We start from the raw sequence: 17,071 nt of genomic DNA, 5'->3' as shown, positions 1-17,071 counted from the left end.
TGTATATTAGCCATATAATATAGGATAATCATACTAAAATCTGTACACCTAAAGAAGCTAAGCAAGAAGGAGAACCCTGGGTAAGATGATCAATACTCATTCAGAAAGGCAAACAGGATGGACATCAGAAAAGGGGGAAAACAAGGAAAAGGACAGAAGCCTACCACAGAGGGCCTCTGAAAGACTCTACCCTGCAGAGTATCAAAGCAGAGGATAAGACTCAAAGCCAAACTTTGGGCAGAATGCAGGGAATCTTATGAAAGAAAGGGGAGATAAAAAAGACCTGGAGGGGACAGGAGCTCCAAAAGGAGAGACAAAAAAAACCTGGGCACAAGAGTCTTTTCTGAGACTGATACTCCAAGGACCATTCATGGAGATAACCTAGAACCCCTGCACAGATGTAGCCCATGGCAGCTCAGTCTCCAAGTGGGGGTCCTAGTAAGGGGAACAGGGACTGTCTCTTACATGAACTCAGTGACCTGCTCTTTGATCACCTCCCCCTGAGGGGGGTGCAGCCTTACCAGGCCACAGAGGAAGACAATGCAGCCACTCCTGATGAAACCTGATATGCTAGGATCTGATGAAAGGGGAGGAGGACCTTCCCTATCAGTGGACTGGGGGAGGGGCATGGATGGAGAAGAGGGAGGGATGGTGGGATTGGGAGGCAACAAGAGAAGGGGGCTACAGGGGCGATACAAAGTGAATAAATAAATAGATTTAAATATTTATATAGAAAGAATAAAATATTTGGATCTGAAAAAAAAGAACTGCACAATAAAAAAAAAGAATTGCATAATACAAATCATTTTAGGGTCAGGAGAGATGGCTCAGTGGTTAAGAACACTTACTACTTTTGCAGAAGACCCAGTTTCTATCCCAGCATCTACAGGGTGGTTCACAGTCATGCATAATTCCAGGTCCAGGGGATCCAACACACTCCTCCAACCTCCACTAGCAGCAAGCACACACATGATGAACATACATACATGCAGGCAAAACACTCGTGCACATAAAATAAATCTGAAAGGCAAAATTAAAGACTGTAGTTTAACTTTTTAATTCCATAGAAAGATGAAGCTTTGTTCTTACTACCAGTTTTAGAAATGGCCAGTAATGTTTCATGAGAAACTCTGAGCTGTACACCCTCTTCAGCCAGTGGAAACTCATGAACAGGCAACCTCGGTGGATCAGGCCATCTGCTTACTGTAGACCAGGCTGGAGATCACTGCATGGCACTAGGTCTACCCCATAAAAGAAATAACCTGCTTGGATGAAATGAGAATAACGAAAGACATGGTATAACTGAGCACTGACCTGGTTCTTTCATTTCTTTGGAGCTAGTCTTATTTTTGGCTTTGTCACTTACTGACTGTGGTCTCTGTTATCTCACCTTACTGAGCCTCAGCCTCCATACACATCAGGTGTCCTCCCCCTCAAAAATCTATATTTGCTACTCTGGTATTATTATTCTCTAAGTGTAGAGAGTTGCAGGCACACTTTCCCAAAGAAAGGGACTTATGCATTCCATTGTAAATAAATCAAGTCTTTCCATTTGCTCTGGCCTGTAGACATTACTGTTTAAGAATCTGTTTTACTAAGGATTACAGAAACCCAAAATATACAGCCTTAAAAGTTGAAATTTATTTTTATGATGTCAAAAGGTTAGTAGACAGTAGCATATGGCTCATGAGATCAGTCAGTTCCACACAGTCCTCCATGACCAGTTCCCTCTGTCTCTGTATTCTTCTGTGTTTGGCTCTATCATCACAGTCATGTTGCGACTCAAAAAAGCTGCTGCGGGTCCAGCTATTGTAGCCACATTCTGACCAGCAGGAAAGAGAAGAGTATAACAAAGAAGCTAGAGTCTGTGCATCATCTGCTGTGTAAAAATGTTCTCAAGTTAAGATGAAGCTGTCTCTTGGATGAAAATGTATCCACTTACCACACTTTGCCAACAAAGAGGGCTGTGACATGTGATCTTTGCATAGCCACAAAGATGAGAAGGAATTATTCAAGAGGGATATACAGCAATACAGTATAATAACAGCAATTATAGAAGCTCTTTATATCATGCCCAGAATATTAGGACAAACAGAAAGATAGAGGGAAAGAGAGAAAGGGGAGGGGAGATACATACTTAGATTAAGATGAGTTTGACAAATATCAGGCTACTTCTTGTCATTATAATTACCTATGACACTAAAGCCTTCATTGTGCTCTTGCGTTTTGGGTCTATCAGTTATAAAGAGAAAAACAATTCTCTAGGTACTTCTCTGAACCAAGAAGTACATATACCTAGTTATTAGGTCTACTTTGGCTCTGTGCAGTGTGCATTATCTTCACAACACACATTAATTGAATTCTGGAAGAGTATTTTTTTAGTTTTGATTTTGGTGTTTTATTATTGGAGAGTCTTTTTAAAAAGAGGGAGCAGGGGACCAAGGGTGTCAATCAATACAGCCCCAGAATCCGCAGGGCAACATGATCCCCCGACAGCCCAGGAGAAGTCATCCCAGAATGAGATCTGCCTCACCACAGCTGAGTGGCACCCTTCATCAACCACACAGACATCTAGCCAGAAAGACAATTCCCCGTGCTGGGGAATTACAACAAAGGCTAATACGCTTTTGAAGTGTGAAATGTCAGAAGAGTAAATCCTGAATGAAGAGGCTAGGTTGCAGTTTCAAAATGTGTGAATACGCAGTAGAAATAGTCAAGTCATCGTGAGTACTTTGTAGTGTTTTCTGTTTAAACATCAACGCATTTTCTCATTAACAGTCTTGTAGGTGAGAAATAAAATATCTAGCTAAGTGGAACCCTTGTCTGCAGGTCAGTGTTGCCTGCTGCTACAGGAGACAAGGAGAAGCTAATAGCCAGTGGTAGTCAGAGTGTGTTCCTTTTTTATACCTTTCAATCCCCGCAATTTTGCTCTTCCTTTTTATTCCTGAGAGTAACTTATTTTAGAGACTATTCTGGATATTTTGTGTTCTTGTGGTTTCCTTTAGATCTGCTTCAATTTGTAGTTCACAATATTATTCATACTGAATTTACTTGTTCTTGAAGCAAAAATTTGTAATTCTGTTTCTCCCTAACAAAATTATTTCACTACTTCCTCTAATGAAAGTATGAACAATCAAAGAGCTTAAATTTGTCCTCCCTGGGTGTGTGTGTGCGCGCGCGTGCGCGTGTGTGTATGTTTGACCCTTTTTTTTTTTTTTGAGATGCCTTTTCTACTCAAGAAATTGTGGTACCTGACAGTTCATTTCAACAGTTGCATACTGAAAGACTGCTTGATTGCATGCTATGGAAGATGAAAATATAAAGCTAATTGGAGCATCATTGTTGAACTTGAGAAATTCAGCATCTACTCATTTCAGTTGCCTTTAGAAATGTAAAACAGAATACCCCTCATTCTGAGAGACACAAATGACTGGTTCAAGATAAGAAACGAGTGACTCCATCATCGTGGGAAGCTCTGTGAACATGGGATTTTGCTTTAAGCACCTCCCTGTTTTTATATGGAACTTCCATGTGAAAATGCATGTCTGGTGACAGAGACCCTAAATATGCCCTAAAGACTGCTTTGTCTTTATAACTTGGAACCTGTGAAAATGTAGTCATATTTTCTCTCCCTAAAATCCTTTCCATTTCTCAGCATTTTGCCTATAAGAACAGTGTTAAAATAGAGGCATTATTCAAATCTCCTGACTTGAGCAAGGAGGCATTTTCAGACAGTTAAAAAGTAGTCAATGATCAAGGAGAGATCCTCAATTGATCCTGTATTCTTCAATTGCTATGACTCTATTAGGTCCCAAGATACAGTACAGTATTTCATTTGGATTATACAGAATATAAAATGCATAGTATATGAGGAAAAAGAAGCATAAACCTTAAGTATATCACACAGTTTAAATGAAATAAAATAATCAAATAGTGTTGATATAGTTCTTTGGTAGATTTGTAATGTAAATATGAACTTCTTATGCTACTGCAATGTAAGTTTGGGAAACTTCATGATAGAATGTGAGTTGTTAAAGGCAATTTGAAAGGAAATTTCATACCAAAATTAAAATCCCTGGCTAGCCTAGGAACTGAAGCAATAACCGTCCTGGCAAGATATGCCCCCTGGTGCAACCATGGTACACATACCATGGGAGTAGCCAGTGACTTTCCAACAGGATTTGAGGCATGCTCCATGAGATGGGACCCCCTACCTGTCACTGGTAAAGGGGCCAAGAACCTGTGGCTAGATAGGTCACAGACTGTAGGGGAGAACACACCATTGTTCTGCTAAATGGACATAGTGAATCCTGATAACAGCTAAGGCCCAGGCTTCAGTCCCAACTCAGGCTCCCAGAGGTGCTCAGGCCCCTGTGAAGGCCCCACAGGAAAGGCTTCTACCAATGCTAAGACACATAGACTGGTGTGACACACCTACCTACACACTATTTATAGATGACCAGTGTCCTATGCTGTTCTTACAAGTAAATGCGAGGCAAGATCTGTTAAAATATACATATGTGTGTGTAAATATATGTAAAATATTAAGCAAAGTCACACAAATCTCAGCAAAAAAGCTCCATATGCAGAACATAGCCAATAATATATGCATGTATGTAAACAAATACATATGTGGGTACATATAACATAGAAAAGAGACAATGAAAAGATAAAAATATTAGGGGATAAGGAAGGGCTGAATGCAGGCAGTGAATGTGAGTTATGAAAGAGGACATAAAGTTAATTTTTTTTATTTCTAACTCTGTCATGGAGTTTTAGCTTTTGGCGGTAGGTAAGTGCTTAAGAATGCCTGCAATACTGACAGTGTGACATCCATGGCATGCTTCCTATTCTGAGTATTCGGGTTTGTGGGTTGATTGGTTTCTGGTCTGAGAAACAAACCTGCTTCTGAATAAATGGCAATGAATAGCTTGATTCCTGTTAGTAGTTTGGGCCTATAAGTTCTTGCAGAATGGAACTATATCCCTGATTGTTCCTTCATGGCTCCGGAGATTTAAAAACACAAGAATAATCATCTCATAACCTGCACCCCACCACCCAGGTGATCATCTATAAATCCTTCAGTTATTCAGTGGTAGACTGTGAACTATGTGTCTAAGAAGACACCACCTTATTAGTTATTTTTTTATAAAACTGTGTTTCTCCGTTTCTCTCTTAACCCAGTTACCATATTAATAATTGAGACTATATACTATTTGTTTAATAACAAGCTTCACAGCCCAAGAACTGAGCAGTTGTTACTTTATTCTTAACCCTCTGGGGCAAATGCCAGCATGCATCCCACGGACACTTTTATTTTGTAGCTTTCCTCCTCCAGCTCCTCTCTGTCCACCTCTCTTGGGCATCGTCCCTGGCTGAATGCCCTACCTCCTTTCTTCCTTCTTACTTATTCCTCCTCCTCTGGCTGGTGGAAAGTCCAACCCTATTCTCTCCCCTTTTCAGGGATTAGCTATAAGCTGCTTTGTTGACATACCAAGGGACCGTTGGGAAGCAGAGTTTTTACAACATTAAGACTGGAGATTCTCAGAACACGGCTTGCAACCAGATATGGGAGATGTAGAAATCAGCATTTGAATTACACAATAACTTTGCTCCTGCACAACCTACTGATTCACCCTTCAGTAAACAAGGGCTTCACTTTCCAGCCTGTTTCACACTAATGCTCAAACTCGTTGCCATTTGGATTAAGCAAGTGCTTCGTGTTCTCATTAGTTGCTCGGTGAAGTGAAGTGGTATACTATGATTATGAATGTTTTCTTAAACAATATGCTTTCCCTTAGAACAAACATTTATGCAATGAAAAATGCGTTTTGCCTAGTCTATTCAGTTCTCTGTATACTTTCTGGGAGCTCTTTCCAAACGCAGAGACGTGTCAGTAAATGATGAGCACAGTTCTCTCTTCGCTTTTCATCAGCTCTTCTAAAACTCAGTGTTGACTCCTGTGGCCTGTTCCCGTCTTTCATTTTCATTCCTAACCCTTAAAACGTTCATTTACAGCTGGTGTTATTGTTATTATGAGTCACAGCATACACGTATAAGTCAAAAGACAACGTTGTGGACTCAGTTCTCTCTTCCACCTTTATGTGGGTTCCAGAGACTGAAATTCAGGTCACTAAGGGTGTGGCAAGCATTTTTACCCTGAACAGTCATGATGGTCCCAAAGTTAAAGGCTTTTGAGCCCCTCTTGGGTGAGAATGAACATGTGGCTGGACTGACCATATCCATTCCATGATTTTCACAGAGGACATTGTTGGCTAGTATTGATCTTGTCACCAGCTATAATCGCTTAAGCTTCTACATGCAAACTACTTATAAGTAAAGCGTTTTTTCATCATGTATTTCTGTGGAAGAAATACAAGACGTACTAAGGTCCTGTTAGGCATTAGAAACTGGACATTGCTTCAGTTTGGCAAATCATGTGTTAGCTGCTGCCTTGATGTCCCCAGTCCTCTAGCTCAGGTCGCCATCAAGATGCAGGGTTCCCCTCTGTTCTCCTTCCTGCAGGATCTCAGGACCAATCTCTCCTTCTTTATTTCCCATTGTTTAACCAGGTCCTGGTAGGAATTTTACCTTTCCTAAAGGAAATAAGGAGTTATTTCGCCAAACCAAAAATAGTTTAGAAATGACCAGTGGACAAAGATGCTTGCCACTAGGTCTGACAACCTGAATTGCATCTCTGGAACCCACATGATGGAAGGAGAGAATCAACCCCTACGAGTGGTCCTCTTACTTCTCCTGGGGCACCCCAGCACATGCATGCTGTGACCCCAAAAACATATATTCTAAAGAATGAAGGAAAGAAATGAAGTAAACAGAGAGTGAAGGAGAGAGAGTGAGAAAGAGAGAGAAGGAAGAAAGGAAGGAAAGAAGGAAGGAAGGAAGGAAGGAAGGAAGGAAGGAAGGAAGGAAGGAAGGAAGGAAGGAAGGAACAATAATAAAAACGTTTTAAAAAAAAGAAACTGTTAGGAAGTTTAGGATTAGAACTGAAAAGCAGCGGTTCTGATGTTTGCTCTAAGGCAGAAGCTAAAATGGCCCCAGGTCCTGGTGCGGTTTCTTATCATTCTTCACCTAAACAAATACGGACCTGAACCTGTACATAAGGACGTGGCTGAAACTCAGAGGAACCTGGACCCAGGATGGGGCCACCTTAGCTGACCAGCTCTGAGCCTCTGTCCATGAAAGTTTTGTTGACGCTCAATGGGGACCATCCATGATACTCCATTTTCCGGATCCTGCCTGCACCATACAGGAACTCTGCCTTCTCTCTCGGTAAAACTCCTTTCTCAACTCACCTTCTCTTGGTGAGTTTGCTACCCTTGGAATTCCTGAGATAAGACTGGAGCCACTGACTCAGAGGAAGCTCGGTGGTGAAACTGCGCATGTGTAGCTCTGGGCTAGGAAGCCTCGGCGTTACTCAGAGATCCCCTGGTACCATACCAGGATGATGGTGCACAGCCTATTAGTTCAAGATGTCTGGCCAGATTCAGAAAGACCTTGTCTCAAAAACGAAGAGAGTGATGGAGAAAGACCCTGACATCTATCACTGAACTTGAGCCTTCACATGCATGGACACACCTGAATGTGCACTTGACACACACAAGCACTTGCAAGAACATACATACACAAAGAAGTTAAGCCAGGAAGGGTGGCAGAAATTAAGCAAGAATTCAGGGTGGGAGACATGAGGTTAACGGGTCATTTCTCCTCAAGAAGACAAAGCGAGCAGCATCTTTTTGTACAGAGGCGAAGAGGGCTGCCGTACTTGTCTGCAGGCACAGTCCTAACATCATCAACCCCGCCCTCCTATCATAATAAAAGGAAAGAGGGCAGTGTTTAAAGTGACAGAAGAGAAGAAGAGAGTAGGGCACTAAGAAAAACTGCACTTACCAGCCTTTGACAAGATTAGCTCTTTTTCCGTAAAAAAAAAAAAAAAAAAAAAAAAGAGCAGCGGCAGGTTATTTATAGAGCAGCCAGTGAGGGCTCTCTGGCGACTGTCATTTTTCTCGGTGATCTATGAGATGGAGTCTTGAGCTGAGAACAGGGTAGGAAAGAGAGGGAAGAGTAATGTGAGCTTCAAGGAGCAAGCAGACAGGGCAAACGTCACCCAAAGAATAGAAAAATAAACTCAGCTGGGTAGCAACGGTGACAAGTTTTGATGTGTATTAATGTGATACTCTTTTCCACTTCGATGGATGTGATCTTCTTTCTAACTTGGAGGTATCCTTCTATAGAGGGGTTAGAGCAGAAATGTTAAAGAAGAGTGAGGGTTGGGAGGATGGGTACTGGGACCAGTACAGCAGTAACAGGAAGACCCGTCACGTGCAGCTGAGGCATGGCAATAACACAAATTTAGAAATGGGGTTTGTAAAACAAGAAAAACCGAAGGATTTTCTAAATTCCATAAGCTAAAAATCAATGTATCAAAAGCCAGTCTGAGGCAGATAAAATACTGTAATCTCAGCACTCAGGTAGTTGAGGCAGGAGGATCACAGGAGTTTGAGTCCAGTCTGGGTTATATAGTAAGTTCCAAACCATGCCTCTTCTATGCAGCGAGACTGTCCCAGAAAAGGAAGGGAAAAAAAAGTCAAGTTTGATTTATCAAGTTTATTGCTAAAAAAGAAATCTCAGGATACCGGACAGATTCTGTTTGGGAATGGAAGGATCACGGTACATGAACAATTACACAATTGCATCCCTAAAATGGAAGCTATTTTTGCAAAATTTTTATAATTGGGATTCCAGTTTTTTCAGAAACTAGTCAACAAGGTAATTCTGTCACTAGAAGTAGAAATACAACTTGGAGTCACTAAATCAGCCTTTCAGCAAAACTAATGGCAGAAATATATTCATAATAATTCAAGCTAAAAAGCTAATAATAACATTTGATTTTGAGGCATGTAGGCAGCTGAGGAGGGTGGCATCTTTTTAATTTTGTGTAAATGGATGACCACAACACTGAGGACAACAGCTGCTATGACCTTCTCGATTATGCTAAGCCACCAAAGTGCTCCAAAATGATTTGAATTTGAATGCTTTTGGGCACTGCAAGCCACTCTGAAGTTCCCACACTATTCACTCCTTTTTTTTTTTTTTTCCACTTAGTAACTCTAGCCCCTACCCATAAATCATCTCTAATATTTCACCATTTGTCACACACATTGTTTTCTGGTCTTGTAGGGTCTGTTTAAGTTATATTGTTCTTATTTCAATCTTTTTTAATTTGCCAAAGCAATTTTAGATTTTTAAATCCAAGTTTCTCTTTTTCATTTTAAAAAATGACTATGTTTTAATTTCTTCTAGCAGCTATTTGACCCGAATTCCTTGAGTAAACACTTTATTGTCAAAGAGTTGAAAGACAAGGTAATTCTGCAGTGCCTGCCAATTTCAACCACAAAGAAATTAACCCAGTTTCACTAACATTTGAATATATATATATATATATATTTCTTAGGTTCAGATTCCTTGGGGCATCATTCAAACTTCACATGAGGCTCAGAGTGTAATAATTAGCAGTAGGCTGCTTACATTCGCCAATGTATTTGTACAAACATATGTTGGCACTCAGTTCTATATCAGCTACACATCAAAGGAGGACGCTGAGGAGGAAGTATTCCACCCCAGGGCTGGATTAGTGTCCCTGCCTCAAACAGGCCTCATTGAAGGGTAGAGTTTGGGGAAAATTAAAGAACTTGTCTGACCTGGGTATTGGAGGGAATCCATTAACAAAAAGCCATGCTGAATACCTCTGCCTTGCCACTGTGGTCCTGCAGTCAGCTGTAAGCTCTTTTATCTGCCAAATAGGAACCTTGCGGTTCTTCCCCCTACCACCTTATGGGATCTGCATGCTGGGGTTTCTTTCTACCAACATTCATTTTCCAGTGCGCACAAACCATATTGCCCAGATCTGCACTGCCTCTCCGCTGCATAGAAAATGAAACCCAGAGTCTCCGCTATAGCCTGGCCAAAGGCCAAAGATTAAGAGACAGGTCCTGAATCTCACCTCCATGGGAAGCTAGCTCTTCCTTTGTTGCTGTAGCCACAGCGCTACCAAAATGAGCCTAGTTATCGTACACAGAAACCACACGATTTTAATAGCACAGCTGATATACACACACTTCTGCCCCTGCTTTACCTCACTCAGCCTCCACAACTTCTTAAGATAAATACAGTTATTCCTATTTTTCACATAAGGTAGCAGGATTTTATTTACATAAGGCCATACTGGCAAGTAATACATCAGAAATGCCAAATTCTTACCCAACTCTGACCTGAAAGCCAGGCAATTTAATTTCTCTGCTCATTCAGGCACTGAGGTAGAATTATCACACACTGATCAAGACATTGCTTTCAGAGATCCACTGTTCTGAAATGGTCTATGGTTAAGTTTTCAGAAACTTCGTAACAGGCATTATTAACACCAAATTACATAGATGCACAGTTGCATAAATTATACTAAGAATAAAGACAGGAAACCTTGAAAATACTTGTATAGTAGGCAGATGAGGGAATAAAATAAAATAAAAAGGACTACTTATGGTCTCTTTAAAGTTATACAACCAACAGGAATAACGATCCTTTTTGAGACGAGACCTTGCATGGGCCATGCTGGCCTGAAACTTTCAGTCCTCCTGCCTCATATCCTGGGTGCTGGAGAAAGTAGCACGTACTAGCACACTCACTAGAATAAAGATTTTTATAAGCTGTTTCAATTCTCCCTTGCTACAGAACAGACTGCTTCAAAATGCTGTAAATAAATCACTATTTTTTTTTCTAGCTCATTGGTTCTGAGGAGGGAATGTCTGCAGGGCTGGTCTGCACCACAAGTGTGCTCTCCATATTGCCTATCTGGAGCATGCAGGATAGCTAAACTCACACATCTGGTGCCTCCTCAGACATGGCTCGAAAGGTGAGCGTTAACACAACGAAAAAAAAAAAAAAAAAAAAAACAGCATGTGTCTCTCCACTGCTGTATTCAGGCACTTAGAGGGACAGAAACCCATGTCTTCTAGAATATTCAAAAAAAACCCAGAAAGTTCTAAGGAGGCCTGGGACCCAAAGCAGAATAGCATAACTTCTGCCATGTTGAAGACACAAGCCTGCCCAGATCAAGAGAGAGTGCACATCTCTTGACAGTAGAGGTTAAATAATATTTGCCACATGTTATCTATAACCAGCCAAATAATTCAGTTTATGACATGTTTAACCTAGTTGTGTATTAGAAGTTCAAGAAAGGATAAAGAAAATACAAAAGTACACTTCTCCAAAAACTAGTCCGATCAAAAAGATCTTTGGAGAAGTACCAGATTCTAATGCTGCAGCAGGGCCACCTGACTGGAAGGAGTCAAAATGGGCCTGGAGCTTCCTGAAGGGGCAGAACAACAAGAAAGTACTCAGCACAGCGATAGGAGTATTTCAAGGGGACATGAGAGATAACAACGGTCAAAGCAAAGGCCAAAACCAAAGGAGCAAATGATAACAATAATAACAATTAATAATGATAATAATATAACAGTGTTGATTTACAGCCTGAAGTCGAAAGGTAGCTCCAAGGAATTCACACTTAGAGAAGCAAACAAGCTCCCCGTGTAAAACTCTGAAGGATTGATGTGGTGTGGAGTTGGATATAATTCTCCCGTTCTGAAAGTGAGACATTTACCATGATTTCTGCACAGCGAGTACAGTGTGAGACAGAGAGGAAATGAGCAACTTTGCAGTTTAGAAAGTGCTGTTCTAATCAGGTGAGCAAGGTTGATAACCTCAGCAGTGATGTCGTACAGGAAAAACTTGTGTGCTTCAACAGAACATAACAGGAATTTGCAAAGAAAAAAATTAAATGTATTCTCTTACATTTCCGGAGGTCCCAGAGCAAGGTTTTTGAAGATTCAGTGTCTACTGGAGACTGGCTTTCTGCTGCAAACACAGTGCCTCCTGGTTGCGAATTCATGTGGCAGGAAAAGCCAACCAGAACTCCTCCTTTTTTTTAATTTTTTAATATTAGTTACAGTTTATTAACTCTGTATCCCAGCTGTATCCACTCGCTCATTCCTTCCCAATCCCTCCATCCCTCCCTCATCTCCTCCTTGCCCCTTTCCCAGTCCACTGATTGGGGAGGACCTCCTCCCCTTTCATCTGACCCTGTTTTATCGGATATCTTCAGGACTGGCTGCAAAGTCCCCCTCTGTGGCCTAGCAGGGCTGCTCCTCCCTTGGGGGGTGGGGCGGTCAAAGAGCTTGCCATTGAGTTCCTGTCAGAAATAGTCCCTCTTCCCCTTCCTAGGGTACCCACTTGGATACTGAGCTACCAAGGGATACATCCAAACAGGGGTTCTAGGTTATATCTATACATGGTCCTTGGTTGAAGAAAAAGTCTCATAAAAGACCCCCGTGCCCAGATATATTTGATCCTTGTGGAGCTGCTGTCCTCTCCAGGTCATGCTAACTCCCCCTTCTTTCATGATTCCCTGTGCCCTGCCGAAGACACACATGGTACATACTTACTTATACAGACCTATAAGATATGATAAACATACTGAAATCTATACACCTAAAGAAGATAAGCAAGAAAGAGGACCTGGGGTAAGATGATCAATCCTCATTTAGAAAGACAAATGAGATAGACATTGGATGTAGGAGAAAACAACTAATAGAACAGGAGCCTACCACAGAGGGCCTCTGAAAGACTCTACCTAGCAGTGTACCAAAGCAGATACCGAGAATCATAACCAATCCTATGCCTCCTTTTGCCAACACCAATCTTCTTGTGAGGGCTCTGCCCTCAGGACATAGTCTTTCACCCATATGTGAAACATTAGATTCTAACTTAAGATTTAAAATATATATATATATGTATGTATATGAATATTCAAATTATGCTATGCAAAAACTAGGAGAATATTAATAAAAGTAAATTTTTGTATCAATTCCATTTTGTTATTGTAACAAATTTACCACATTGTCAATAGATGTGATGTTAACAAAGGTGATGATAGTAGGATTACATGGGGACTCTTCATACTATGTTTATAACATTTTATAAGCCCAAAGCTGTGTTAATATTAAAGTTATATTTAATGACAAGCTGGTCCTGCAGACTCAACAGAAATCTGACAAGCATTGAAGAGCTTCCCCAGTTCTTCCAGAAGACACTAGGACTCAGCTGTAGAGGCCTACACTGAGCTCACTCTAGGCTACTGATGAATGCAAATGGATGAATGAGATAAAATCACATCAGAAGAGACACAGCTTCGTTGCATATCCCACACACTCCCTGTATGTATGCATTTCTGCCCTGCGGCCTAGAGAAAAACAGAGGCAGAGATGGTCTGGTACCAGCCAAAGAATACACAGGAGGCACAAAGAAATCCATCCATTTTCCACGATGTCACAAGGTCAGGAAGTTTTATAGACTCTGGGAGAATCTGTATCAACATGCGTCTTGGCATCTTGAAAAGAAATCATTCCTTTATAAGCATAATGATTCATTTTGAAGAGACTTCTAACAATGCCACAGATCCTCTCAAATAGGTGCACACAGGCATCTGTTCTGTTCCAGGGGAAAATGTTCTAAAGCTGGGGTAGTCCTCCTTTCAGTAACATTTCGGCATGCTGGCACAATGACATTCTTGTTTCTCAGCCTTGCCGTCATGGGTGAGACACACTAGGCAATCCAGGCATGCTCCCTCCTCGGGGTAGCTTGAGGAGCATCTTCAGGAGTCAATGCTGATGCCCCAGTTCCAGTCTTTGGACAAAGTAAACCCAGTCCAGGCAGTGAAATTATTGTTGACCACCACAGAGAAGAGACTCCCCATCTCTGAGCTTTCGAACTCCAGAACATTCTGCATCTAACTCTCAGTTTATTCTTCAATAACCATAACCTGGGGTTATTCTAACCATCTGCATAACCTATTGGTGTGTGACAGTTATGTTAGCTCCTTAAGAATACTGATACCCCAACCAAGGACTATGCGTAGAGATAACCTAGAACCCCTGCACAGATGTAGTCCATGGCAGCTCAGTCTCCAAGTGGGTTCCCTAGTAAGGGGAACAGGGACTGTCTCTGGCATGAACTCAGTGGCTGGCTCTTTGATCACCTCCCTATGGGAAGGGGAGCAGCCTTGTCAGGCCACAGAGGAAGACAATGCAGCCAGTCCTGATGAGACCTGATAGACTAGGATCAGATGGAAGGGGAGGAAGACCTCCCCTATCAGTGAACTGGGGGAGGGGCATGGGAGGAGATGAGGGAGGGAGGGTGGGATTGGGAGGGGATGGGGTAGGGGGGTTACAGCTGGGATACAAAGTGAATAAACTGTAATTTATAAAAATAATAAATAACCCTGCAGGGTATCAAGGCAGATGCTAAGACTTATGGCCAACCTTTGGGCAAAGTGCAGGGAACCTTATGAAAGAAGGAGAAATAGTAAGACCTGGAGAGGACAGGAGCTCCACAAGGAGAGCAACAGAACCAAAGAATCTGGGCACAGGGGTCTTTTCTCAGACTGATATTTCAACCAAGGACCATTCATGGAGATAACCGAGAACCTCTGCACAAATGGAGCCCATGGCAGTTCAGTGTCCAAGTGGATTCCACAGTAATGGGAACAGAGACTGTCTCTGACATGAACTGACTGGCCTACTCTTTGATCACCTCCCACTGAAGGGGGAGCAGCCTTAGCAGGCCACAGAGGAAGACAATGCAGCCACTCCTGATGAGACCTGACAGACTAAGATCAGAAGGAAGACCTCCCCTATCAGTGGACTGGGGGAGGAGCATGGGTAGAGAAGGGGGAGAGAGGATAGGATTGGGAGGGGAGGAGGGAGGGAGCTACATGGGGGATACAAAGTGAATAAATTGTAGTTAATAAAAATTAAAATTTTAAAAATTTTAAAAGTACATTTTCAGCACAAACTCAAAAAAATAATAAATAAATAAAATTTTAAAAAGAAAAAAAGTATCCTACTCCCAGTAACACTCCTCTACTGTGGAAGAAAACTGAGGCTCACCCATTGGTCCACCAGCACAGAGGCTTATAAAGTCACCAGACATGGAGGCCAGATTCTACCATCAACATTATACCATGGCATCAGTTAAGCTGTACAACCCCTCCTTAAACCGTATACTTTCACTTGGCTGGAGATGATAAACTCCCATTGACACAATAAACAAAAAAACATAATTAGGGTCAAGTGTGTAAAATTAAGTTAAAATTAAACTCGTTATAGAATGTATTTTCATTATCCATAGCAATGCAATAATGTAGTGGCATGTTGTAATGTTTTATCTGTAAGATTCTACAGATTTTGTGATGTGAGCATAATTGTGATAATCTTTTTTAACTTATATTTCTCTTTACAGTTTCATGTTGGAGTTGGTGCCATATATTCTGATGCTACTCACTCACCCCCAAGATCTGGTTGCTGCCCAGACTAGCACATTCTCATGTATGCCTGTCCTTGTTGAGTGAACCTTGCCTAAGCAATTATTCCAGTTTGACCAATAAAAAGACTATACCTGGGCAGGGATGAAGGAAAGTAGTCATGGCAAAGATTCACTGACTTTAGGGACAGAAGGATCATGGGGAAGCAGAGAGGTACCAGAGGAGGAAGGAAGCAGGGAGCCATGATGGGTTAGCATGGAAAGAAGCAGCCCAGATGGAAAACATAAACAAATATTTTGGGATGGATGGATGGGAGATAGCCCAGACAGAAATTAGAGCAGCTGGTGTGGGATGGGGGCTTGGGAGATAAAGATAGTTTAGAAGGGAATGTCAGCCATTCCCAAGTGAAATAAGGCTATTCTAAAATCTATCAGGTGTTTGTATCTTTTACTAATTGTGATAGCAGGTTAAGTAATACTGCCGTAATAATCATAGGGATAATAATAACATTGTCCTTGCATATTGTCCACTCCCTCTCCTCCATATCATTTTTATCCTCCCTCCCCACTTCCCACAAATCTCTTTCAAGTTCATATCTATTCATTTTGTTTTATGACTCACCAAGATTAGCCAGGGCCATCTGTAGAACTGTGGGTTGAGAGCTATTTGTTGAAGACTGTGAGCTCAGCAGAGGACACACAACTAAAGTCAGTGTGCCCCCCCCTTTCAGAACTATTAGCAATAGCCAATAGTTCAGGGTGAAGTGTAGGGCCCATGACCTGCTCCTCATTCCTTCACTAGTTGTTGATAGGACTGGTCTTATGTGAGCTCCGTGCAGGTAGATACAGCCAATGAGGGTAAATGGTTACAGTAGCTGTACCAAGTGTCTAGTCATCCTTCAACCTGTCTTCTGTCTCTTACATAGTTCCTTCCCTTACATCCATCTCAGCCCCTCTTTTGCAACATTTCCTGAGCCTTCAAGGATATAGTCTAAGTGACTTCTTTATGCTGGACACACATCCATTGCTTATTTTCTGTGTCTGAGGCAGGCATTCACCGCTGTTTATTACAGAGAGCTTTCTATGACTAATGCTGGGAGCTGCCTTGAGCATAAGCACGGGTATTTAGGAAGGAGTTTTCTGCTATGTCTAATTTACCATGTGATAGCTAATCTAGTCAAGTTGGTTGGATTTAATATCACCATGGGAACAAATTTCTGAGCATGCCCGTGAGGGACTTCCTATATTGGCTTAACTGAGGTGGGAAGACCCACTCTAAATGGAGACTATAAGCCCAAATTGTTCCTTCCTTAAATTCTTAAATTGCTTCTGTCGGGTATTCTCTAGTGCACACCTTTAATCCCAGCGTTCGGGAAGCAGAAGCAATCAGATCTCTGGACAGGCTGGTCTGCAGAGTTCCAAGACAACCAGGGCTACACGGGGAAACCCTGTCTTGAAATACCAAAATAAATAAATAGATAGGTGATAGGTAGGTAGGTATGTAGATAGATAGATTGATAGATAGATAGATAGATAGATAGATAGATAGATAGATAAAGAATTTCATATTCAAGTATTGTGATAACTAATCTTGTTTGTCATCTTAACACACCTGGGAAGGGGAAACTTCAACTGAAGAATTGCCTCCATCAGATTGCCCTCTGGGCATGTGTATGGA

This window comes from Meriones unguiculatus, chromosome 10 (assembly GCF_030254825.1).
Source record: "Meriones unguiculatus strain TT.TT164.6M chromosome 10, Bangor_MerUng_6.1, whole genome shotgun sequence".
Taxonomy (NCBI): domain Eukaryota; kingdom Metazoa; phylum Chordata; class Mammalia; order Rodentia; family Muridae; genus Meriones; species Meriones unguiculatus.
Note: the sequence above shows the minus strand (reverse complement) of the source record.